Here is a 26,574-nt window from a genome sequence, read left to right as displayed (position 1 = left end):
ATAAACTTGTCATCCAGAAAACAAACTTGAAATCCATAACAAGAAACTTGAATTCCATAATAATAAACAAAGTTTACATTAACGTAAAATATAATGTAGTTCAACATTGTTAACTAGAATAAACAATAATAACACCTAAGATGGTGGACTCTGGGGTTGATTTTGTCATATCATCTGCATCATAAACTTATTATATATGCATAAAAAATAGGTTAGATAATTTTGAACATGACACAAGAAAATCAAATAGAACATGATAACATCTTATAACAATACACAAATTATATAATACGAGCTATTAACATGTCAACAATAATTTATATAATCATATAATTACAATAGGTTAAAGAGTGAATTTTCTGAAAGACATACTATAAATTTAAGAGTATAAAATTATAAAATTTTAGGGATACAAAATTAAATTATTTATAGAATATAAAAAGAACCTAGATTATATGAAAGTTTTAAAATATAATTCCATGTAGGAACCCTAAGGTTCAACCTAATTATCTTATTTTGGGATGAAGCCATGGAGTCCCAAATTTTTGTCTAATGACTAGTCTTATATATTTATTTGAAACTTATTAAATTAAATCTTGTATCTTTTAAATCTTGAACTAAATATTTTTTAAATTCTTATTAATTTTAGAGTTAGATAATTCAACTCTTTTCATTGTCTCCTTTTGAATCAGTCTATTCTCTATGCATGCATGAGAAAGTTACATCTCTGCGTGCATTTGAATGTGAGTGGTTAGCATGGCATTGGTGCATATATACAGAAGATAAAGAAAGTTACTTCTGATGCTTCAACCGACGTTCAGGGCCATCATCTGCATCTTTATGTGGAGGTGCAGTCACCAGTAAAGAGTAGGTAATGCACTTGACCAGAAGGGAATCAAAGGCTTCTTTTACCTTACCCTTTGAGCATAAAATAAATGGTAATGGAAGAATATCCGGATGAAAGAACAAAATTCACAAATATAACCTGAGCTGCAAAGGGAAGAGATGTTAGGAAGCAAACATTTGCAAACAAATATATATCATTTATATAGCATTCATCATAGGATGGTCTGAATACATGTAGAGCAAATTATGTTAGTATAACTCACCTTACAACTCACACAACACATACATTCGTGACCCAAACAAAGTTCTATACCCCTACTAGTTAGAAGTCAAAAGGTCTCATACCTAAACCATATATATACAGAAGAATTTAGCTTCACCACATTCATGATTCACCTTGCAACTGGTCGGTCGATATTTCTTCCTGTGATTGATTTTGGGACAGCACAAACTGCTCTTAGATTACATAATAAAGCATCACGCCCAGTCAAAACTATTTTGAAAAAGCCATCTACTACCTTTGAAAGATTATCTAGCCCTTAGGATAGTTTCTCTATCGTGTTCCTCAAATCAGAAACATAATTCTTGAATAATTCAACTTCAGCAGGACCAAACCCTATAGAAGAGTTCTTCACCCTAATAGGAACAGCAAATCTAACAAATTCTTGGTAGAACCAGAGAAAGCTGCAGCAAAAAAACTACAAATATATGTAGTCGTGATCTTAGCTTCGTACATGGAAACCAATAAAATCTTCCCTTTAGAAGAGTTCTTCACCTTAGGCAATTTTAATGACTCCACAAGTTTACCCAGTATAGGACGAGAAGTTTCAACTCTGGGATTTTTTGAACGGATGTGTTGTCTCCAGCTATCAACTGAGGAACATGCCCGTAGAAACCGATCTGGGAGTTGGACTCCAACTTATGCAAGACACACTGAAGAGATTGCCTTCGTTGAGCCTTGTAATTTCAGAGGTAAAAGTAATACTAAGATCAAGCAACTTTACACTTATGTCCAGGTACATATCTATCCATTTCTCATCCCAATCAGCCACAGGAAGTTCAAGCTGAGCTATCAGGTTCTTTATATGGCAGTGAATCCTCCATTGCTAGTTTCATCCATGACAAGCTAAGGATGTCATTCTTGTCTTTAGGCACAAGTCTGTGCAGCCTCTCGGACAAGGTAGCCTCAAAAGAATTCAATAAAGAAAGAAGTCTTGGAGGCAACTAAGAACCCTTAGGTGTACGGAAAAGGATTTCTAAAATTGAAGAAAGGGCGATGTGGTTCTTGAGGACGACTCATTTTTTAATGTATTTACTACAATATCCACAAGATCAAAGACAATCACATCACAAATATAATATTTGAAATATAATATAATATAGTATATTATTATTATTATTATTATTATTATTATTATTATTATTATATTATTATTATTATTAATTACTATTTTTACATGTTGCAGGCCATTGAACATCCCTCCAACTCATCACCTACATCAACACCCAACAAATCCCACCAAATCATTGCCAAATTTAAAATATATTTTACCTACTCCAACCAGTGAGCCCTACCCTACACACCAGATTTCATTATTCAGCAAAAAAAACATAAGATTTCATTATTCAGCAAAAAAAAACATAAAGCAAGGAAGAAGACAAAGGAGAGGGGGGTCATTACCTTATCTCCTTGTTGGCAGCAAAGAAATATAGGATAATTTCACCTAATCCAACCGAAAGAAATGATTTAAGGGGCATTCAACGAGAAAAACGAGGGGGAGAGGATAGAAACAAGGGGGATTCAGGTTTTGACAGAAAAGGGGATCAAAAAAAAAAGAGCTCGGGTAAAGAAGTCGAAAAGGAAGGAAAAAGATAGTATTCAAACCACAAAAATAAAAATAAAAAAATAAAAAAGAAAGAAGAGAGAAGATATCTTACTGAGGTTCGGATCGAGTCTGGAACACCAAAGGTCGCCGGAGTTCAAAGTATTCTTCAAAGGTAATCAAACCTAGATCTAGGACTTTGAGGGTTTTTTTAGGTAGAATAGGTTTGATTTTCGGGCTGAGGGAGATAAAGGGATCATTTTGGATTTGGGTTGTTGCTCCGGCCACCGTAAGTGGCCGTGAGCGCTGCCAGGAGCGATTGGCTCTTTCTTGGCCGATGAGGAATATTTGAGAGAGTTTGGGAACTCTCTTTCCCTTATTTTCTGAACCAACAAAGCAAATGAGAAAGAGTGAAGAAAATAAGCTTTATTTTAGGCTTTTATGTTCCTAATGAAACGACGTCGTTTCAACTGGGACCTTCAGCGTGTTTTCTGGAATGGGTTAATATCCATTTAAGTCCCTTCTACATCGTAACGTTTTATTTTAGGCACTTAATGAGTCTATGCTATTTTATTTCGAGCCTCTAGTTTTATTTATTTTTATTTGAATCACTAGTTTATATATTATGTATGTTTTAGGATTTTCGGATTTGGATCTGTGATTTATGTATTTTTTATTTTAGCCATTGTTATGGTCTATTATTTATTTTTGTTAATGTTTTAAATTTTGTCATGACATTTGTATATATTTTATTTCAGTCATTGTTTTAGTAAGTTGTATATTTTTATGATATTTCGATTTTGATTATAAAATTTATAATTATTTTATTTTAGTCACTAATGGATATTTAGGATTAATTGTTATTAGATCCTTTATGTTTCTTGTTATATTATTTTAGTCATAAATATTATTTATGAGTTATTTTTAATTTTGGTCCATGTATTTATTTTAATTTGATTATTAGGTCTGATTTGTTCATATTTATTTATTTTGATCCTTTAAGTTTTTCCTATTTTAATTACTTAAGTTTCTATTTTTGCTATTTTGGTCCTTATAAGTTCAAATACTTAGTTTTTGTTCATTTATATTTCGGTTTGTAATATTTAGTTGTTTTCATTTCAGTCCTTTATGTATGTACATGTTGTAAATGTTATTATTATATGTTGTAAATATTTTTATTTTACATCATATGTGTTTCTATTATATTTCCTTAAATATTAATGTTATTTGAATAGTTTCAAGAACGCGAATTTGTAGAACGGGCGTGGAAAGTATCACTTGATCGAAGTGGTATAATCCAATACGACATTCGAACAAATACGAACTTGAAATAAATCAATTTTATTTTACTAATTAATTTATTTTATTGATACAATATGTTATTTTAATTCACAATTTATTTCATTGTATTTTAAGAAGAATGTCAATTTTCAATGTGTTTTATCGAAGAGGGAATATTCTTTCAGGATAAGAAATACTCGAAATAGCCTTCCCGACGGAGGATTGCTAATCTCGAGATTTCTTTTCAAGTTAAAGAATTTTCTCTAATTAATTAGTTCGAAGCAAATCAAATTAACTTTAATAAATGGATCGTATTTTGATTTTATATTCGAATCATATTTTCCCCCATTACGACAACGTGTAAGAGACACAGTACCAGTTTTTGGGCTTTGTGGGGTGTTAATTCTTCCCCATATGTAACCGACTTTCGAACCCTTTAAAATGAACCTCTGGTAGCGCAGACTAATTTTGTCTTTAAAAATGATTTTTTTTCTTAAAATTATTTCAAAATGACATTTTTAGGTATTCGACCTACCTAGCCCAAAGGTTGATGGTGACTCTATCAAATTTAATTCAAATTAATTCTGAATCACCTATTTTTCCAAAATCAAAGTCATAACTGTTTTTAAAACAATAAACAATTGTTTCCACCCTAAAAATGGTTATGACGGCTTGACGACTCTTCTGGGGACTTTTTTTAGAGTCAGGATGTAAGTTGCTTACACATTGTTGTTTGGTGGAAATTATGAGTTCGAGTCTTTAGTTAACTTATGATCCTTTTATTGAAGTTTTTAATTGCTTCATTTTTTGTCATACTAACATTTGAAGTTTTGCTTGCAGCTTAATCCATGTTTGTTGAGTTTTTTTACAGTTTAAGAGTCAAAGGTAGGTACGTTCCTCCTCACACACATCACGTTCATTTGCATGACATGAGCTCTATGCCCGAGCTTTGATCCAAATTAGTCGGGGTGAATGCTTTACTCTAGTAAGAATTTATTCTTCGTATGAGTTTTAGCAAATAACCAATGGGATACATACTTTATACCTTCGTAGGGATTTATTCCTCGTATGGGTATAAGGCAATGAATCCCCTCTAATTGAACTCGTTCCATTTGAAACATGTTATGGGTAAGGATCGAGGGTTTGGCAGCCCAATGGGGCACTGACATCAAGAAATATTTGAGTACCCTTTTCCTCATAAGAGTTGAAACCTTGCATATAGTGAACCGTAGAACGGTCATCCTAGGTATAGTCATATCGAACCTCTGTCCGTCAGTAGGTACCCAAACTAAGTGTACACAAAGGATGAGCATTTCTAAACCTTTCCATTTTGCTTTATATTCTGATGAATAAAAGCATGCGAATTATATACCATGCAGTTAGGATTAATTTCTCGAAAAATCATTTTGGGTAGATAGCATGTCTGGATAGGAATGCTATTTAATTAAAGCATGTTCAGGTAGATATCATGACGGGTAGATGTTATATTCATATTTGAATAACATTTATCTGTATCGATTGTTTCACCAATGCTAACTAATTTTTTTTTTGTGTACAGTAACCTATTTCTTTTCTTTTGACTGTGTCATTTTTCATTTGTTTTGCATTGCGTTGTTGTAACCCCCCAGACCCGGTCTATAAGTTAGACCCAAACCTAAGTGGTCACATGTCTCATTCAGAGGTTTTTTTCTCTTTAAAATATCTTATAATACATTAGATATAATACAGAACAAAATGTATTAATAATATAGATATATCCAAAATGATAGCAAATACATGTCACCAAATATAACCGAAAAACATATAGAGATATATGTTCGTAAAAAATAAGTAGTTGATCTCCCCTGATGCCAAATCTGCTAGCTTACGGTCTACTGTTATCTGAAAAAGGGTAAAAACTATAGAATGAGCTAAAAAAACCCAGTGTGCTTCAAACAATGTATAAAAACATATTAATAAAATATATCAGTAAAATCATTTCATCAAACATGATTGTTTTATTTAAAATATGAACACTACCCCCATCCGTCACGAACAAAATGTGTAGGTTCCCGAGAACCATACACCCCGTCACGTCCAGTAAGGCCCTGAGCATAAAGCCGAGGAGCCTGCAAGTATTCTTCCTCCAACAATATTTCCCCCAATGTCAGTAATAAACAAGTATGTATTCAAGTAAAATTGGTGAATAATTCATGCTTAAAAAAACCATATACCAAAATACAGAAATCAGATATTAGGAAAATCAATATTCAGGAATCAAGTATCATGTATCATGTATCATGTCATAACAGTATTATGAATTATCACCAATCTAAAACAATTCAAATTAATATTTTTAAAACAGTAAAATAACACTGTCATGAAACACACCTGTAATAGTCTGAGAAATCAGATAGGGAAGCTTATTACTTGGTTTGTCGATCACACTATGCTGCAGCGCTAGATCCTACAAATTAGAAAAATCCATATTGGAATCCTAATATAAATAATCTAAATATTATTTAAATAACATACGGAAAGCTACGGGTAATTCTCGTAGTATACGGTTCAGGCTGATCTAACGAATAAACAACTCCAGACCTAACTGATCCTCGTTCAGGTGAAACACGAGTACCTTCATAAAATATTTTACTGAATCAATTCCTTAACCAATCCTCAAATAAATAATCCAAATACTAAAATACTAAGCCTTTTTGGGTTCACATGCTTGATTCGAGGATTTTTGGTGAGAATTTGACAAAACGGACTTCGGAATCATATTCAGGACGTCGAAAAACATAAAGTATGACCTTCCGAAATTCTGAATTCTAGGTCAAAATCAAAGTCAATGGGTTTGACTAACGATTCAGAGACTTTCGGGTTTGAATTTTGTGAAACGGACCCCAAAAACGGATTCAGGACGTCGAAACATGTCAGGATAGGTATTCTCGGAAAAGATTAACGGCTGTTTAATAGCCGGTCAAAGCCGGTCAAAGTTTTGGTCAAAAGTGGTCAACCATTTTACGAAATTAATATTTTTTCAAAATTACGAAAATAGCACCATTTTAAAATTAATTACCAATATAGCACCATTTTCAAAATATTTACTAAAATGTCATTTTTTCAAAAATTACGAAAAATAGCATTTTAAAAAAAATTACAAAAATAGCACCCTTTTTGAATAAATTCCCAATATGTCACTAATTTTAAAATAATTACTAAAATATTACCCGGTCAATGGTCAACGGGTCGGGTCTGGTCAAACCGGTAAAATATTGAAAATAACCGGTCAAACATTGAAAATAACTGGTCAAACCGATCATTTTGAGCTTCCCCACGCGCAGTGGCGGTGCGTGGGATCGTTTATGACAGCGTAAAATTCACGGAAAAATTTCTAAAAATTATTTTGAGCGATTTCGAGATACTTACAAAAGTTCAGTTCAAATTTTTGAATGGCAGAGAGCTCGATTTCATCAAATCGGAAACTTTGACCGCTTCACCTCCCCATGCGCCGCCGCCAATGGAGACCGAGGATGACACTGGCGGACTCGGAACGGCATAAGGAACACGATGGTGCGGGAGGTGTCATAAACGGAGCAACAATCCGCGATGAATTTAAGATTTTCTTGGCGATTGAGCTAAAAAACGTCAAGACTTTGACTGGAAATTCCCAGCGTTTGGCAGTGTTTCGCTTCAATTAATTTAAGGGGTTTGTTCCTCGCTCGATGATGAACACGATGGTGGTTTCAAAATGACGATCAGAATTCGAACGGCGTCGGGATCGTTGTCGGAAGTTGACATTGGGGAAGGAAGTTTAGGCTCAATTTAGGAGCAATTGGTTTCTGATTTTTCAGAAACCAATTGCCATATATAATACCAAACTTCACCAACTTTTCTTGGGTAAATTCAGGGTTTGTCCCTAAATTTTTTTGGGTAAATTCAGGGCTTGTCCCTAAATTTTCTTTAATGCTAAAACAAGCTACAAATTTTTAAAATCTTTTAATTTAGTCCCCAAATTTTACCAAATTACTTAATTAAAACCTCAAATTACAATTATATATTATTTTCAAATTTTCGGGTTGTTACAATTCACTCCCTCTACAAGAAATTTCATCCTCGAAATTTACCTTATGCAAATAGATGAGGAAATTGAGCCTTCTTTAACTCCAATGTCTCCCAAGTAGCTTCTGAGGGACTACGATTACTCCACTGAATTTTGACCATTGGAATATGCCTATTCCGAAGAACTCGTTCATCCCTCTCTAAAACCTGAACAGGCTCCTCCTCATATGACAAATCAAGTCTTAGCTCTACCTCATCAACTTGAATGATGTAATATGGATCTGGACGGTATCGCCTCAACATAGACACTTGAAAAACATCATGAATACAACTAAGCTGGGGAGGCAACTCAAGCTGATAAGCAACAGGTCCAACTTTCTTAAAAATACGATACGGCCCAATAAATCGTGGACTCAGTTTACCCTTACGTTCAAATCTCAATACCTTCTTCCATGGAGATACCTTGAGAAAAACCTGATCTCCAACCTCAAACTCGATATCCTTACGTCGCTTATATGCGTATGATTTCTGCCTATCGAATGCCTCTTTTAAGCGATCATGGATCAATCTGACAGTATCTTCAGTGTCTTGAACCATGTCTGGACTCAAAATTTTTCTATCATGCAACTGTGTCCAACATATAGGAGTACGACATCTACGTCCATACAGAGCCTCGTACGGTGCCATGCGAATACTTGCCTGGTAACTATTATTGTAAGCAAACTCAGCTAATGGAAAGAAATCTTCCCAACTACCATGGAAATCAATCACACAACCCCGTAACATATCTTCCAACACCTGAATTACTCGCTCAGACTGTCCATCAGTCTGAGGATGAAAAGATGTGCTGAAATTCAAACGAGTACCCAGAGCCTCGTGCAAAGCTTTCCAGAACCTGGAAGTGAATCTCGGATCTCGATTAGATATGATAGAGAACGGAACACCATGAAGTCTAACAATCTCAGAAATGTACAACTTAGCCAGTTTGTCCAGAGAATAATTAATTTGGATAGGGATAAAGTACGCTGACTTGGTGAGTCGATCAACAATCACCCAAATATAATCCTTTTTGGAAGGAGTCAGAGGAAGACCAGTAACAAAGTCCATCGTAATGCGCTCCCATTTCCACTCAGTAATCTTAATTGACTGTAACAATCCATATGGATGCTGGTGTTCTGCCTTAACCTGCTGACAAGTCAAACACCTCACCATAAAATCTGAAATATTCTTTTTCATACCAGTCCAAAAGTAACGCTCCTTGAGATTATTGTACATTTTGTCCCCGCCAGGATGCATAGCATAAGGACTACTATGAGCCTCCTGAAGAATAACCCGTCTCAACTCATCATCTTTAGGTACGCAGTAACGATCGTGAAAACACAAAATACCATCCTGATTCACAGTATACTCTGAACTCAATCCTTGCTTAACTTGTTCAATAATGGGGAGAAATGAGCTATCCAGAAGTTGTCTGGTCTTAATCTCCTTGGCCAAAGTGTGTTTAACCTGCAACTCTGCTAACAAACTGTTATCATCAAATAAACTCAAGTTGGCGAATAAGGCTCTGAGATCTGATATTGTCTTACGGCTCAAGGCATCTTCCACTACATTAGCCTTCCCTGGATGATATTCTATCTCTAAATCATAGTCTTTTAGAAGCTCCAACCAGCGACATTGTCTCAAATTCAATTCTTTCTGAGTAAGTAGATACATCAGACTCTTATGATCAATATACATATAACACCTTTCTCCGTAGAGGTAGTGTATCCAGATCTTTAAAGCAAAGACCAGAGCAACTAACTCCAGATCGTGAATAGAATATTTACGCTCATGCGGCTTTAACTGACGCGAAGCATAAGCGACAACCTTCCCATCTTGCATCAAAACACATCCTATTCCAGAGTGAGAAGCATCATTGTATACAGAAAAATCTTTCCCAGATTCAGGCTGAACCAGCATTGGGGCTTGAGTTAGAACAATCTTCAATTTCTTAAAGCTAGCTTGTTGGTTCTCATACCAGACAAATGGAACATCTTTCCTCAATAGTTTCGTTAGAGGAGCTGCAATAAGGGAGAACCCCTCAATGAAACGACGGTAGTAACCTGCTAAGCCCAAGAAACTACGAATCTCTTAAACGTTCCTGGGTTGCTTCCAGTTCAGAATAGCCTCTATTTTTCTTGGATCCACCCGAATACCATCAGCAGAAACGATATGTCCAAGAAAAGTCACTTCGCTGAGCCAGAACTCACACTTGCTCAACTTAGCGTATAGCTTATTCTCCCTTAGAGTCTGTTGAACAATCTTTAAATGCTCCTCATGTTCTTCTTCACTTCTACAATACACCAGTATGTCATCAATGAACATAACAACAAACTGGTCCAAATAAGGTCGAAACACCCTATGCATTAGATCCATAAATGCAGCAGGGGTATTTGTCAACCCGAATGACATCACTAAAAACTCATAATGCCCATACCGGGTACGGAAAGCAGTCTTCGGAATATCCAAGTCTTTCACTTTGAGTTGATAATAACCAGACCTCAAGTCTATTTTTGAAAAGATAGAAGCCCCTCGAAATTGGTCAAATAGATCATCGATTCGAGGTAGAGGATATTTGTTTTTGACCGTGAGCTTGTTCAATTTTCTATAATCGATACAAAGTCTCAATGTCCCATCTTTCTTCTTGACAAAGAGAACTGGGGCTCCCCACGGTGATACACTGGGTCGGATAAATCCCCTATCTAACAACTCCTGGAGTTGGATTTTTAGTTCCTGAAGCTCTTTTGGGGCCATACGATAAGGAGCCATTGAAACCGGAGTGGAACCAGAATAGACTTCAATTTCAAACTCAACCTCTCTATTCGACGGTAATCCAGGCAACTCCTCGAGAAAAACATCAGAAAATTCCTTGACAATTCGGATGTCTTCAATATCAGATTGAGAATTCCTGGTATCCAATATATATGCAAGAAATGCCTCGGAACATTTCCTGATCATCTTCTCAGCTACCAAAGCAGACACAACATTCCTCAGAAATCCACGGCGTTCCCCAATCATTACAATCTTTCGATTATCTGGGGTCTTCATAACATATCTCTTGGTCTCAAAATCAATATTTACTTGATGTTTATCCAACCAATCTACACCGAGAATCAAATCAAACTCTTCCAAAGGTAACTCCATAAGGTCAGCCAGAAAAATCTCCCCATTGATCTCTATAGGACACTTTCCAACACAATGGACTTGCCTAAAGGACTTTGAACTATCACTGAATGCTCAGTATTCTCAACAGGAATATTTAGACCCTCAGAAACAGAATGTGATACATAGGAATTGGTAGAGCCACTATCAAACAATGTAAAGTAAGGAACTGAATGAATAGTAACAGTACCTGCAGTCACATTAGGCCCATCACGATCTTGTCGAAGTCTAGCAGTGTAAACCAATGCAGGTTGTCTGGCATCAGATCTGACTATACCCCTACACTGAGATACTCGACCTCTATTAGCCGATCCTGGTGCTATGCCCTGACTTTGACTCACTGCTGGAGTCTGAACAATACTATGAGTACGAGCGGGAGTACGAGCTGGTGTATGAACAGAACGAGGTATCTCTGGACAATCCTTCAAATGATGGTCACCAGACCCACATTTATAACAAGTGCGACCCAAAAGAATCACCATGTCTAGAAGATTGAACAGCTGAAGAACCAGATGCTTTAGGTCTGACACTCTTACCACCTCTCTGAAAGGACTCACCCCTACCTCTCTTGCTAGGGTGTGCTGAAGAATCAATAGAACCAGAAGACCTCCTGAATCGGGTTTGAGCTCGATCACTATCTCTCTTGTGCTCCATACCCAGTTGCTCTATTTTCTCAGAAGTCTTGGCTATCTCAACCAAAGCATCAAAATTCCTCTCTCGGTGGGTAGCGACTCGACTCCTGATCTCATACCTGAGTCCATTCTCGAACCTCAAGCATCGATCTGTCTCCGTTTCAACAAGTCCAGGAGCATAACGGCTCAATTGAATGAACTCCACCTCGTAATCCATAACAGACATATTACCCTGCTCCAGATTCTGAAACTCCTGGCGTCGCTCCTGCAGATATCTCTCTCCGATGTAGCGACTCCGGAAGCGCGACTTGAAAAGATCCCATGTTAATTGGTTCCTCGGAATACTACCAGAAATGGATTGCCACCATCTGAAGCTTTTTTTCTTCAACATAGTTAGGGCCCCTTTAACTTTTGCTCAGGTCTGAGGTCCATCTCATCCATAATCCTCTCTGTGTCCTCCAGCCAATACTCAGCGTCTGTCAGAGGTCCACCAGTAATATCCTCGAATGGAACTACACCAGCATCAACCAGAGAATTTGAAATCTCAACCGCAGTCATATTACTATGGGCTCTGGAAGCTCTCTGAAACATGCGGAATATAGCTCTATTAATAACGTCTTCATTCACGTCAGTATCCTCATCTCTAGTGACGAGAGGATCTCTCACAGGAGTAAACTGGTCATCATGAGAAAGGGTCAGATCTACTTGCGGAACAGGAGGATCACATGGAGACATCGGATCGTCAATCGTAACAGAAGGTCGAACGACTCGCCCTCGACCACGGCCACGTCCTGTCCTACGACCTCTAGCAGCACTCATCGTTGGATCTATAAGGCTCTACAGAAACAGTTTGAAACATATGTCAGATTAGCATCAGGGATCTCGAGAAAATTTTAAATCATAAAATAAGGTAACATTTTTTTTCAAAATTTCTTAAAAATCCAAAGTTTAGGACCCATATATAGTCCGAGTGTTTAAAACAGAAAGCTCTGATACCACCAAATGTAACCCCCAGACCCGATCTGTAAGTTAGACCCAAACCTAAGTGGTCATATGTCCCATCCAGAGGTTTTTTTTAAATATCTTACAATACATTAGATATAATACATAACAAAATGTATTAATAATACAGATATATCCAAAACGATAGCAAATACATGTCACCAAATATAACCGAAAAACATATAGAGATATATGTTCGTACAAAATAAGTAGTTGATCTCCCCTGATGCCAAATCTGCTAGCTTATGGTCTGCTGTTATCTAAAAAAGGGTAAAAACTATAGAATGAGCTAAAAAAAAGCCCAGTGTACTTCAAACAGTGTATAAAACATATTAATAAAATATTTCAGTAAAATCATTTCATCAAACATGTTTGTTTTATTTAAAATATGAACACTACCCCCATCCGTCACGAACAAAATGTATAGGTTCTTAGAACCATACACCCCGTCACGTCGAGTAAGGCCCTGAGCAGAAAGCCGAGGAGCCTGCAAGTATTCTTCCTCCAACAATATTTCCCCCCAATGTCAGTTATAAAAAAGTATGTATTCAAGTAAAATTGGTGAATAATTCATGCTTAAAAAAACCATATACCAAAATACAGAAATCGGATATCAAGAAAATCAATATTCCGGAATCAAGTATCATGTATCATGTCATAACAGTATTATGAATTATCACCAATCTAAAACAATTCAAATAATATTTTTAAAACAGTAAAATAACACTGTCATGAAACACACCTGTAACAGTCTGAGAAATCATATAGGGAAGCTTATTACTGGGTTTGTCGATCACGCTCTGCTGCAGCGCTAGATCCTACGAATTGGAAAAATCCATATTGGAATCCTAATATAAATAATCTAAATATTATTTAAATAATATACGGAAACCTACGGGTAATTCTCGTAGTACGCGGTTCAGGCTGATTTAACGAATGAACAACTCCAGACCTAACTGATCCTCGTTCAGGTGAAACACTAGTACCTTCATAAAATATTTTACTAAATCAATTCCTTAACAAATTCTTAAATAAATAATCCAAATACTAAAATACTAAGCCTTTTTGGGTTCACATGCTTGATTCGGGGATTTTGGGTCAGAATTTTACAAAACGGACTTCGGAATCAGATTCAGGATGTCGATAAACATAAAGTATTACCTTTCGAAATTATGAATTCTAGGTCAAAATCAAAGTCAACGGGTTTGACTAACGATTCGGAGACTTTCGGGTTTGAATTTTGTGAAAAAACGGATTCGGAACGTCGAAAAATGTCAGGATAGGTATTTTCGGAAAAGATTAACGGCTATTTAATAGCCGGTCAAAGTCGGTCAAAGTTCTCGTCAAAAGTGGTCAACCATTTTACGAAATTAATATTTTTTAAAAATTACGAAAATAGCACCATTTTAAAATTAATTACCAAAATAGCACCATTTTAAAAATATTTACTAAAATGACATTTTTTCAAAAATTACGAAAATAGCATTTTTAAAAAATTATAAAAATATCACCTTTTTCGAATTAATTCCCAATATGTCACCAGTTTCAAAATAATTACTAAAATGTCAACGATCAACGGGTCGGGTCAGGTCGGGTCAACGGGTCGGGTCAAAACCGGTCAAACATTGAAAATAACCGGTCAACCCAGTCATTTTGAGCTTCCCCAGCTTGTAGGGGCGCGTGGGATCGTTTCTGGCAGCGTAAAATTCACGGAAAAATTTCTAAAAATTATTTTGAGCGACTTCGAGATACTTACAAAGTTCAGTTCAAATTTTTGAACATCGGAGAGCTCGATTTCATCAAATCGGAAACTTTGACTGCTTCACCTCCCCACACGCTGCCGTCGACAAAGACCGAGGATGACACCGGCGGACTCGGAACGGCACAATGAACACGATAGTGCGGGAGGTGTCGTAAACAGAGCAACGATCCGCGATGAATTTAAGATTTTCTCGACGATTGAGCTAAAAAAACGTCGAGATTTTGACTGGAAATTCCCGGCATTTGGTAGCGTTTCGCTTCAATTGATTTAAGGGGTTTGTTCCTCGCTCGATGATGAACACGATGGTGGTTTCAAAACGACAATCGGAATTCGAACGGCGTCAGGATCGTTGTCGGAAGTTGACGTTGGGGAAGGAAGTTTAGGCTCAATTTAGGAGCAATTGGTTTCTGAAAAATCAGAAACCAATTGCCGTATATAATACCAAACTTCACCAACTTTTCTTGGGTAAATTCAGGGCTTGGTTCCTGAATTTTCTTTAACTCTAAAACAAGCTATAAATTTTTAAAATCTTTTAATTTAGTCCCCAAATTTCACCAAATTACTTAATTAAAACCTCAAATTACAATTATATATTTTTTTCAAATTTCCGGGTTGTTACAGTTGCATTGTCATGACATAATGCGAAAAGTATTGATCCGCAAGGGGATATTCATGAGAAAATTTTCTCAAATAAGAGATAAAAGTTTTCAATCAAGCAGTCGCGTAAACAGACATTTACCAAGGGCTAAAAGAAGTTGAGAGCACAAAATTAAACTTGTTCGAAGATCATGCCGCATTCGAAACTGAAGTGATATCCATTGATTCGAGGAGTAATCCAGCAGTGGAGTCTTCTCTACAATCATATCATCAATAGTCATCAAGAAGCGACGTACTGACTTCAGTAATGACGAGGCATTAACAGAGTTGGTTTACAGAATATTGAGGGGCATCAGTTTCAAATATGAAGATTCAAGATGAAACAATGAGCTCGACGATCGTGCAGTATTCGAGACTGAAATGATGATTCATCGATCTGAGGAGTAATCCAATAGTAGATTCTTATTTACGATCATCTAATCGCTAGGAGCGATGGAATGGATTCCGCACTGACTTCCACTTAAGATGTAACGAATGGAAAACTTCATTAGATCAAGTGGGATGTAGAAAATAACACTGTAAAGCCATATGATATCAGCCCATCTCGATCATATTCATTGAATCCTTATAAATCCCCAGTTTGCATATACAACAATCAAAGTAGAAACAAACTGTGTAATAACAAAGGCAACAACCAGTAGCAGTTCGGGACGCTCAACATAAGACTAGTTACGTGATCCAGTCACAAAAATTATAGCTTGGCTCATAATGCTTACTTGTAAATATAAAGCACCCATCATTTTATCATCTCTGTTCCTTAGATACCTTATACCATATTTGTCAGAGAAGAAGTCGGTATCATGCATAATCCAGAAGAAAACGATAGTCATCAATGCCAAGTAGCCTCCAATCACAATTCCGGTGGCAAAAAAAATTCTTTCAATTTCCAACTATCAGGCAAGAGAGACAACTTTACTCTGTCATTTGAGATTGTCATGATGGTTCCATCGTTTAGAATGAAAATGATCAGAATCATGGATGGTGAAAAATTGAAGTTACAAATTAAAGCAATAAACATAAACTCAAACACAATACAGATACTGATTGAGACTGCATAGATAGTGTAGTTCTTCATCATATGGAAAATGGCTCTGTTAGTTAACATCGCACTGATAATAATGCTTCGACCAAGTTCTGTAAAGATAATATCTGAAGTGCTCCGTATCGCATTAATAGTATTGGCCACAACGATACCAATATCAGCCTTCTTCAAAGCAAGAGCATCATTAACACCATATCTAATCATTGCCGGAAAGGTGCCAGCAATCCCATCTGCCTTCTCAATCAACTCTTCCATGGGGAGGGCAGCTATGCTTGCATCATTGTCTTGACCAAGAAAAGAAGCAGATGGATACATTTTTGTTCCCATTCCAAGTCGTCAGCGAATTTCCTTTGCAATGGCAAGTTGATCACCCGTAACCATCTTGACATTGATACCAGGATTAAGAGCTCCACAAATGGTTTCTACACTATCATGCCTTGGAGGACCAACCAGGGGCAACAAACCAATAAATTTCCAAGGAGTACCATCACCTTTTTTTTTTGTTTTTCTGGCACTTGTTATCTTACAACACCTAATGACTGAAGTCCACGATCTGTAAACTGATAAAATGAACTTTATTCTTAACATCTTCTTTTGTATTGCAAAGGGTTAAGATATGTTCATGAGAACCTTTGCATGCTTGGTGTCAGTTACCATTTGAATCAATCAAGCATTCCAACAATGGCAGTATTAATGATATATTTATTTTCAGTTCTAGAGGCTCTTATTGCAAGCAGGGCAACATGCTCTTTATCGACATCCTTTGCAAACACCTCAATCAAGTTTCTATCAACACTCAGTTTGTTCAGAGTTAATGTTCCCGTCTTATCACTATAAAGGACATCCATACCAATCATTTCTTCAATGACAGTTATTCGCTTGGTAATAGCACCCTGCTGAGATAACCTGTGAGATCCGATTTCCATGGACATCATTTTAAAGGGCGATGATCTAAAATGAAAAATGGTCTACTTCAAACTCAACCATCTAAGCAAAGACATATCTGTAAATTGGGTTGTCTTGTAATGTGAAGGCTTTTATCACTGGTGAAAATTGTTCTATGATATTCATCGTTGGGATCAATATTTTTGCATCTGCATTTGCATCTTTGCATTTTGCATATGCATTTAATTTTTAAGCATATTCATAAAAAAATGGAGCTAATTCATGGAGGATTCGATGAAGTGGTCCTAACTACGTAACACCACATGGAAGCAAGAAGTTAAAATCAGTACAGTTGGAGCTTGTTCAGCTGATTGTAAGACTGAGCCTTCCAGAATGATATGAGAAAAGAGTCCCCATATCTTGAGGGCTACGATGTTGATTTCCTGTGCAACGACCACATAGGAATATCCAGACATTTCGCTAAAAACTGTAAGGCACTGAAGCACAAGATCTATAACCTGATGGATTCAGGGGCATGAACAATCAAAGAAGAAAGGAGGCATGACATTTACCACATTGCAATGAGAACATTGTTTTGTTTGAACATGTTTTTGTTCTATCTTTTATATTTGTTTAATCTTTTAAACGACTAAACTTATGCTACCTTCTAAGGTGGAATAATTGAACGAGTTTTAATATTTAGTTCTTAGGATTCTTTTAATTTTTCAAGAATTATGGATTTTTGACATGTGGCAAGATTAGACCTCTCTTATCTTGTCTAAAAAAATACTTTGATTCTTTACCTAAAATAATTCATGATCACTACCAAATGACCAAATTTTGACATTACTGAGATTTTAAAACCTTGCTTTTATTATTTTCATGACACAAAGAGTCATACCCATACATTTCTTTGAGTCAATAAAGTCACATTGTAGTCTTTTTAGACTTAAAATCAACATTTTTAGCGATAAAACCTAAGGTATTGAGTACAAGATGTTCACTTGAACATGGACCTTCCTACCAGAAGACATAACTTGGAGCATCTCGCATCAATTTTCTGAAGTTGAGCTTGTACAATTGAGGCATGTTGTGAGAAAGAAACAGAAAAGGAGAATTAATTCGAAATAATTCTATCATGCATTAATTACATTTTTCATGTGAATATAATTAATCCTGAAAATCTATCCCCCTGGATACCTCTTCTGTAAAGACTTCCATGTATGAGATGATGAACGGCTTTGTTTCATTTGTCCATATATATATATATCCCTTGTTATCCCCTTTTGAGCCTATAGTATTTTTTTTCTGATTTAACCCTAACCAAGGATCACCCTCCACACTGGGGGGTAAGGTGGAAGAAATTTGCTCACATGAGTGAAGACATCAATCTAGAGTAGATACCAAAAGGTGAAGCAAATGCCAAGTTCGGATGTGTGTAGACCGAGCAAGTCCCAAAGATAATTTTCCACTGCCACATATTAACACATTGGTTGACAATACAACTGGTCATGCTCTTTTCTCCTTCATGGATGGTTTTTCATGGTACAATCAAATCAACTAAATATAGGGAAAATAAAACGTTTTTGACAATGTGGGAACCTTTTTTTACAAGGTAATGCCCTTTGGACTCAAGAATGCCAGGGTAACATATCAAAGAGCCATGATTACTTTGTTCCATGACTCGATGCATAAGAAATAGAAGTATGCGTGGATGATATGATTGCCAAATCACAAACTGAAGAAGAACATATAAAGGTCTTAAGGAAGCTATTTTTAAGATTGAGAAAATACCAGCTCAAACTTAATCCAGCCAAGTGCACTTTTGGAGCTGCTTCAGGGAAATTATTGGGATTTGTAGTCAGTGAAAATGGGATAGAGCTGGATCCTGATAAAGTCAAAGCAATCTTGGAATTACCAACCCCTAAAACGCAAAAATAAGTACAAGGATTTATGAAGAGGTTAAATTATATTGCCATATTCATCTCTTAGTTAACGGAGAAGTGTGATCCAGTCTTCCGATTATTGAGAAAGCAAAACCCAGGAGAATGGGATGATAATTGCCAAGAATGCTTTGACAAAATTAAGAGTTATTTGACTAATGCCCAGTCTTAATGCCAACAATCCCAAACAAACCATTGATCATGTACTTGACTGTCTTTGAGAAGTCAATGGGATGTGTATTGGCACAGCATGACGAAACTGAAAAAAGAGAAAGAGCTATTTACTATCTCAGTAAGAAATTCACTGACTGTGAGACTCGATATTCCTCGATCGAAAAGTTGTGTTGTGCCTTAGTATGGACTACTAAGAGGTTGAGACAGTATTTGTTGTATCACACCACTTGGTTGATATCAAGGTTGGATCCACTAAAATACCTGCTGGAATCAACTGCTTTAATCGTAAGAATGACAAGATGGCAAATGTTGTTGTCCAAATTTCACATAGTCTATAAGCAGTAAAAGGAGGTGTTATTACTGATTTCCTGACAAGCAGAACATTAGAAGACTATGAGCTAGTAAAATTTGATTTTTCAAATGAGGACTTAATGAGTATATTTGTAGCAGAATAAGATGCTCCAAATAATGAAGCCTGGAAAATGAACTTTGATGGTGCCTCAAATGCTATGAGACATGAAATTGGGGCAATACTAGTTTCATCAGAAGGAGATCATTATCCTTTTACTAGTAGGCTCATATTTGAATGCACAAACAACATGGTAGAATATGAAGCATGTATCCTGGTATTCAAGCTGCAATTGAGTGCAAAATTAAAATCTTGGAAGTTTTTGGTGATTCTGCTTTGGTTATTTATCAACTTCGAGGGGAATGGATGACTCGAGATTCCAAATTGATAGAATACAAGGACTTAGTGATGAATTTGATCAAAGAGTTTGAAAAATTTCTTTCACTTATCTTCCCTGTGAAGAAAATCAAATGGCGGATGTCTGACTACGTTAGCAGCCATGTTTAAGGCTGGTGATCAGTCTCGAATGATGCTATTCGAATGAGTATAAGAGAAATGTCATCTCATTACTGTAACATTGAGGAAGAGGAGGAATACGGTCTCCCTTGGTATTACGATATTCTTCAGTATATGAAGTATCGAATTTATCTAGCTGAAGCATCTGAGAATGACAAACGAACTTTGAGAAGATTGGCAATGGAGTATGTTCTCGATGGAGACATTTTAAAAAAACAAAGGAAAAAGAAACAAAGAACAAAAAAAATGAAAAAAAGAAATTAAAGCAAAAAAAGAGCAATAAAGAACAAAGAAAAAGAAAAAAGAAAATAAGCAAAGAAAAAAAGTAAAGAGAAAAAAAAAGAAAAAAGCATATGCGAAGAGTCCCTCGAGTCAATAGCGCATCAAACAGCAAACTATGAGATTGATCTATCACAATTATTCCAAAATCACTTCACTTGAAGATCATAGAGCATCAAGAGAGAGACACATATGAGTAGATTCAAATTGAGCAAGACAGGATTGAAGGCATCAGAATGAATTGATCCTTGATTCAGTACCCTGAAACACTTGTTTAGGCCTATTTATCATTTTCTTTCATAACCATGAACCATAGCCTACATTACGTGCCTTAAAAGTCCCTTCTAATCATATATGGATTTTTAAACAGAATATACCATAGTCAGATTTCATCCCGCACATCAGGATTAATATTTATTTGCAAAAGGATTTCTAAAATCTTCAATGCATGATAGAGAAAAATAACAAAGGGGGGTTTAAGACGTAAATTTTGAATAACGTTTTGAAACCAAAGGAGGATTCGAGTTGAAAACCTGAAAAGGCAGCTCGAATATAAAAATTGTGCACCTGAGGTGATCACACAAATTCCTTGATAAGGCATTGCACAATCTGAGTGTGACCATGAGAACTAGGAGTCGGAGAACACTTCCAGTAGAGGAGTATACAAGCTACCCTATCAAATCAGTGAGCATCAAAGAAACAAGAAGGTCAAACCATTGACCAAAAATAACCTGAGACTTTTAAACCATTGACAAAAACACAGTAACCTTAACCATTTCCCAAAGATAGCTTTGATCTTGACACTTGTCAAATAGCTATAATTTATTGAAGGATTAACAGTGTAATTAATTCTTTGATATCCAATGAACTCTAGTTTTATGATTTTTCTCATTTGTAAAACTTAGAAAGTGGCAATATTTTCAAAATCTTTGATCAAACATTTTTCAAAAATATTTTTAGATCTTGAAAATAAAAGAAGAAGAAAACACTTTTCAAACAAGACAATCTCTCTAGAGTAGATCTTGGTAAATGACATGTTGGCTCTCAGACACAAAGCTCCTGCTTAGAATCAGCGCTGAAGCAAGTAATGGGGAACAATGGAGACATCTTTAAAGATTCAAAATCGAACATTGGAGCATCTTTGAGGCAATCAACATCGACTATTGGGGCATATTTGGGGATTCAACATCATGATGCAAACAATCAGATCTTCTGAAGGCCTTTCCTCCGCATACAGATCAACATATACACATACATACATGATACATGAAATGTGCATCTTTGCATCAAACATTCATTATCATGTGCATCAAAGATATTTTTCTCCTCTATTGAGGATAAATTCTATAAAACATCAAGTTGATTTCATCTTGGCATCCATCATAACATCCAAGATAGTCAATCAGAAATGCATCATTTCGATCTTTCAGGAAATTAAAGCTCAGAATTAACCAGAGTCTTCAACTTGAAAGAACAATGACATCCACATATTTGACTTCCTGAAGTCAACAATCAAATCTTCTGAAGATATTTCCTCAACATGAAGGAGCAAGCACATTGTCTATCACCTTTGATGGTGTTTTTCTAAAAACAAATTTTGCCTCATTTGAGACAATTTCTCAAAACAAATTTTGTTTCGCTTGAGACATTTTTCCTTTGAGATACAAGTTTTGAGTTTGTTTCACATGAAACAAAACTGCTCACATTTGAAATTGTTTCTATTTAAACAAAGTTTTGTCTCTTGAGATAATTTCTTTAAAAAAAAAATATTTGAGTATGTTTCACTTGAAACAAATTTTATAATCTTTGAGTCAGTTTCTTTTGAAACACCCATCTTTAAAATCGTTTCTTTTGAAACGAATTTTGTCTCTTGAGATAATTTCTTTTGAAACAAAAATCATCTTTGAGTCATTTCACTAGAAACAACAACCATCTTTGAGATCGTTTCTCTTGAAACAAATCTTATTTTCATTGAGACTATTTCTCATGAAACAATAACCATATTTGAAATCTTTTCCCTTGAAATGAATTTTGTCTCTTTTGAGATAATTTCTTGAGAAATACCCATCTTTGAGTCAATTTCTTTTGAAACAAAACAAACATCTTTGAGATCATTTCCCTTGATACGAATTAAATATTTGAGTCTGTTTTTCTTTAAAAAAACTATCTTTCAGTTGTTTCCTTTGAAACGAATTTTGTCTATTTTGAGACAGATTCTCTTGAAACATAATCTGTGAGTTGGTTTTTCTTAAAACCATTATCCCTAAAGATGGTCAGCCATCTTCATCACATAGGAACCGTGTCATCCCTTGACCAGACCTCCTTATCACGTAGGAGCCATGTCACCCCTAGATAACCAGTCATCCCCATTAGAGTGGAACCGTGTTATCACCCTTAGATGGCCTATACTCATGAACAGATGATCAGTGTCATCACATGATCAGATCTCCTCATCATGTAGGAGCTGTGTCAATTTAGATAACCAGCCGTCCCCATCAAAGTGGAACCGTGTTATCACCTTTAGATGGCCAGAACTCTTCATCACGTATGAGCTGTGTCGTCACCCGACCTGATCTCCTCATCACGTAGGAGCCGTGTCAACCTTTGATAACCAAAACTCTTCATCACGTATGAGCCGTGTTATCACCCTTCCTAAAGATGGCCAAGAAATCTTCATCACGTAGGAGCAGTGTCATCCTTTGACTAGATTTCCTCATTATGTAGGAATTGTGTTACCCTTAGATGACCCGAACTCTTCATCAAGTATGAGCAGTGTTGTCTTCCAATCCAAACATATCAAATTAAAAAAAAAAGATCATCGGACAAAAAACTGGTTTTCTTTTTCATCTTTGCCCTATTCTTGTTAACACAAGAATATGCAAAGAGGGGCAGCAGTAGACACCCGTTTTTATCCGTGAAAAAAAATATATTATAGTATATTATTATTATTATTAATTATTATTTTTACATGTTGCAGGACATTGAACATCCCTCCAACTAATCACCTACATCAACACCCAACAAATCCCACCAAATCATTGCCAAATTCAAAATATATTTTACCTACTCCAACCAGTGAGCCATACCCTACGCACCAGCTTTCATTATTCAGCAAAAAAAAAACATAAAGCAAGGAAGAAGACAAAGGAGAGGGGGTCATTACCTTATCTCCTTGTTGTCTGCAAAGAAATATGGGATAATTTCACCTAATCCAACCGAAAGAAATGATTTAAGGGGCATTCAACGAGAAAAATGAGGGGGAGAGGATAGAAACAAGAGGGATTTGGGTTTTGACAGAAAAGGGGATCAAAAAAAGAGAGCTCGGGTAAACAAGTCGAAAAGAAAGGATAAAAGATAGTATTCAAACCACAAAAATAAAAATAAAAAATAAAAAATAAAGAAGAGAGAATATATCTTACCGAGGTTCGGATCGAGTCTGGAACACCAAAGGTCGCCGGAGTTCAAAGTATTCAAAGGTAATCAAACCTAGATCTAGGACTTTGAGATTTTTTAGGTAGAATATGTTTGATTTTCGGGCTGAGGGAGATAAAGGGATCATTTTGGGTTTGGGTTGTTGCTCCGGCCACCGTAAGTGGCCGTGAGTGTCGCCAGGAGCGATTGGCTCTTTCTCGGCCGATGAGGGAATATTTGAGAGAGTTTGGGAACTCTCTTTCCCTTATTTTATGAACCCACGAAGCAAATGAGAAAGAGTAAAGAAAATAAGCCTTATTTTAGGCTTTTATGTCCCTAATGAAACGACATCGTTTCAACTGGGACCTTCAGCGTGTTTTCTGGAATGGGTTAATAGCCATTTAAGTCCTTTCTACATTGTAACGTTTTATTTTAGGCACTTAATGATGTCTATGCTATTTTATTTCGAGCATCTAGTTTTATTTATTTTTATTTGAATCACTAGTTTATATATTATGCATGTTTTAGGATTTTCGGATTTGGATCTGTGATTTATGTATTTTTTTTTATTTTAGCCATTGTTATGGTCTATTATTTATTTTTGTTAATGTTTTAAATTTGGTCATGACATTTGTATATATTTTATTTCAGTCATTATTTTAGTAAGTTGTATATTTTTATGATATTTTGATTTTGATTATAATATTTATAATTATTTTATTTTAGTCACTATTGGATATTTAGGATTAATTGTTATTTGATCCTTTATGTTTCTTGATATATTATTTTAATCATAAATATTATTTATGAGTTATTTTTAATTTTGGTCCATGTATTTATTCTAATTTGATTATTAGGTCTGATTTGTTCATATTTATTTATTTTGATCCTTTAAGTTTTTTCCTATTTTAATTACTTAAGTTTCTATTTTTTCTATTTTGGTCCTTATAAGTTCAAATACTTATTTTTTGTTCATTTGTATTTCGGTTTGTAATATTTAGTTGTTTTCATTTCAGTCCTTTATGTATGTACATGTTGTAAATATTTTATTTTACATCATATGTGTTTCTATTATATTTCCTTAAATATTAATGTTATTTGAATAGTTTCAAGAACGCGAATTTGTAGAACGGGCGTGGAAAGTATCACTTGATCGAAGTGGTATAATCCAATACGACATTCGAACAAATACGAACTTGAAATAAATCAATTTTATTTTACTAATTAATTTATTTTATTGATACAATATGTTATTTTAATTCACAATTTATTTCATTGTATTTTAAGAAGAATGTCAATTTTCAATTTATATTTGATTAGTGTTTTATCGAAGAGGGAATATTCTTTCAGGATAAGAAATACTCGAAATAGCATTCCCGATGGAGGATTGCTAATCTCGAGATTTCTTTTCAAGTTAAAGAATTTTTCTCTAATTAATTAGTTCGAAGCAAATCAAATTAACTTTAATAAATGGATCATATTTTTATTTTATATTCGAATCATATTTTCCCCCATTACAACAACGTGTAAGCGGCACAGTACCAGTTTTGGGCGTTGTGGGGTGTTAATTCTTCCCCATACGTAACCGACTCCCGAACCCTTTAAAATGAACCTCTGGTAACGCAGACCAATTTTGTCTTTAAAAATGATTTTTCTTAAAATTATTTTAAAAAGACATTTTTAGGTATTCGACCTACCTAGCCCAAAGGTCGATGGTAACTCTATCCAATTTAATCCAAATTAATTTCAAATCACCTATTTTTCCAAATCAAAGTCATAACTGTTTTTAAAACAATAAACAATTGTTTCCACCCTAAAAATGGTTATGACAATACTTGATCAACCAAGTCATATTAATAATTCAGTGGATTATAACAGACATCAAACACCCTGAAGTTTCTATACGTAATCATCTTTATGGTTTATACTATACAAACATGGGCATATAACTTTAGCCACTAGTTCCACCATCCCGCAATAAAAGTATTCCAACCTATACCCGCCTCTCATTTCTAAGAAAAAGGGAAATTGACTTTAACCTTTGACCAATACCATACACAAAAGATCTAATCACAGAATACAAAACAAGCATAAAATCAATCGGATTGAATTTCGTGGATTCATCCAAATAATTTATGGAAATGAAGACCATATATTCAAAAGTAAAATAACAAACAAATGCAAAAGATATGGTGTAACAACAAATCATAAGAAATATATCTAGATTTCCTCCACGAATACTAGGAGAAACTTCATACAGAGAAACAACCAAGTCATTTCTACACAAAATAAGATAATTCTAAACCCAAAAATTCAGAGAAACCCCGAAAATCACACCTTCAAAAACTAGAGCATATCTGATGAATCTGAGACCCAAAAATATCCATAAAGGTAAAGTCAAACAACTACAAAAGTAAACAAAAAAAAGACTTACCTAAAGTTTAGATTCCTAAACCAAACGACCGAAAATCAAGCAGAAGAATAAATTATCCACAGATCTTTATAGATTCATTGATAGCAAAAGACAAACACAAATTATAAACTAAATAGATTTCAAACAACTAATCTAAAAAATCAAAAAAAATATATATTAAAAAAAGGGTATTTCTTCAGCATCACACATGGAAAACCAGATGAAAATAATAAAAAGGGAAATAGAGATGATTGTACCTGAGTACTGGAAAGGGGATTTGGAAATTTCGAACAAAGCTGCAAATGCGTGGTGTACTT

At 35.3% G+C, this 26,574-nt stretch overlaps 1 long non-coding RNA gene and 2 pseudogenes across 1 annotated transcript; all 3 read right to left on the bottom strand.

Moving 5' to 3' along the window:
- Positions 1–533: 533 nt before the first annotated feature.
- LOC120144838 lies at positions 534–3,065 on the bottom strand. Its single transcript, XR_005518071.1, has 3 exons — positions 2,785–3,065; positions 2,528–2,570; positions 534–990 (listed from the first exon to the last, which is right to left on the bottom strand). It is a non-coding gene; the product is annotated as an uncharacterized LOC120144838 (long non-coding RNA).
- On the bottom strand, positions 1,005–26,574 carry LOC120144837 (annotated as a pseudogene).
- Positions 15,662–17,219, bottom strand: LOC120144444 (annotated as a pseudogene).

The sequence above is a fragment of the Hibiscus syriacus genome, unplaced genomic scaffold (assembly GCF_006381635.1).
Source record: "Hibiscus syriacus cultivar Baekdansim isolate YM2019G1 unplaced genomic scaffold, ASM638163v2 tig00110890_pilon, whole genome shotgun sequence".
NCBI lineage: Eukaryota > Viridiplantae > Streptophyta > Magnoliopsida > Malvales > Malvaceae > Hibiscus > Hibiscus syriacus.
This window is presented reverse-complemented; position numbering and strand designations above follow the sequence as displayed.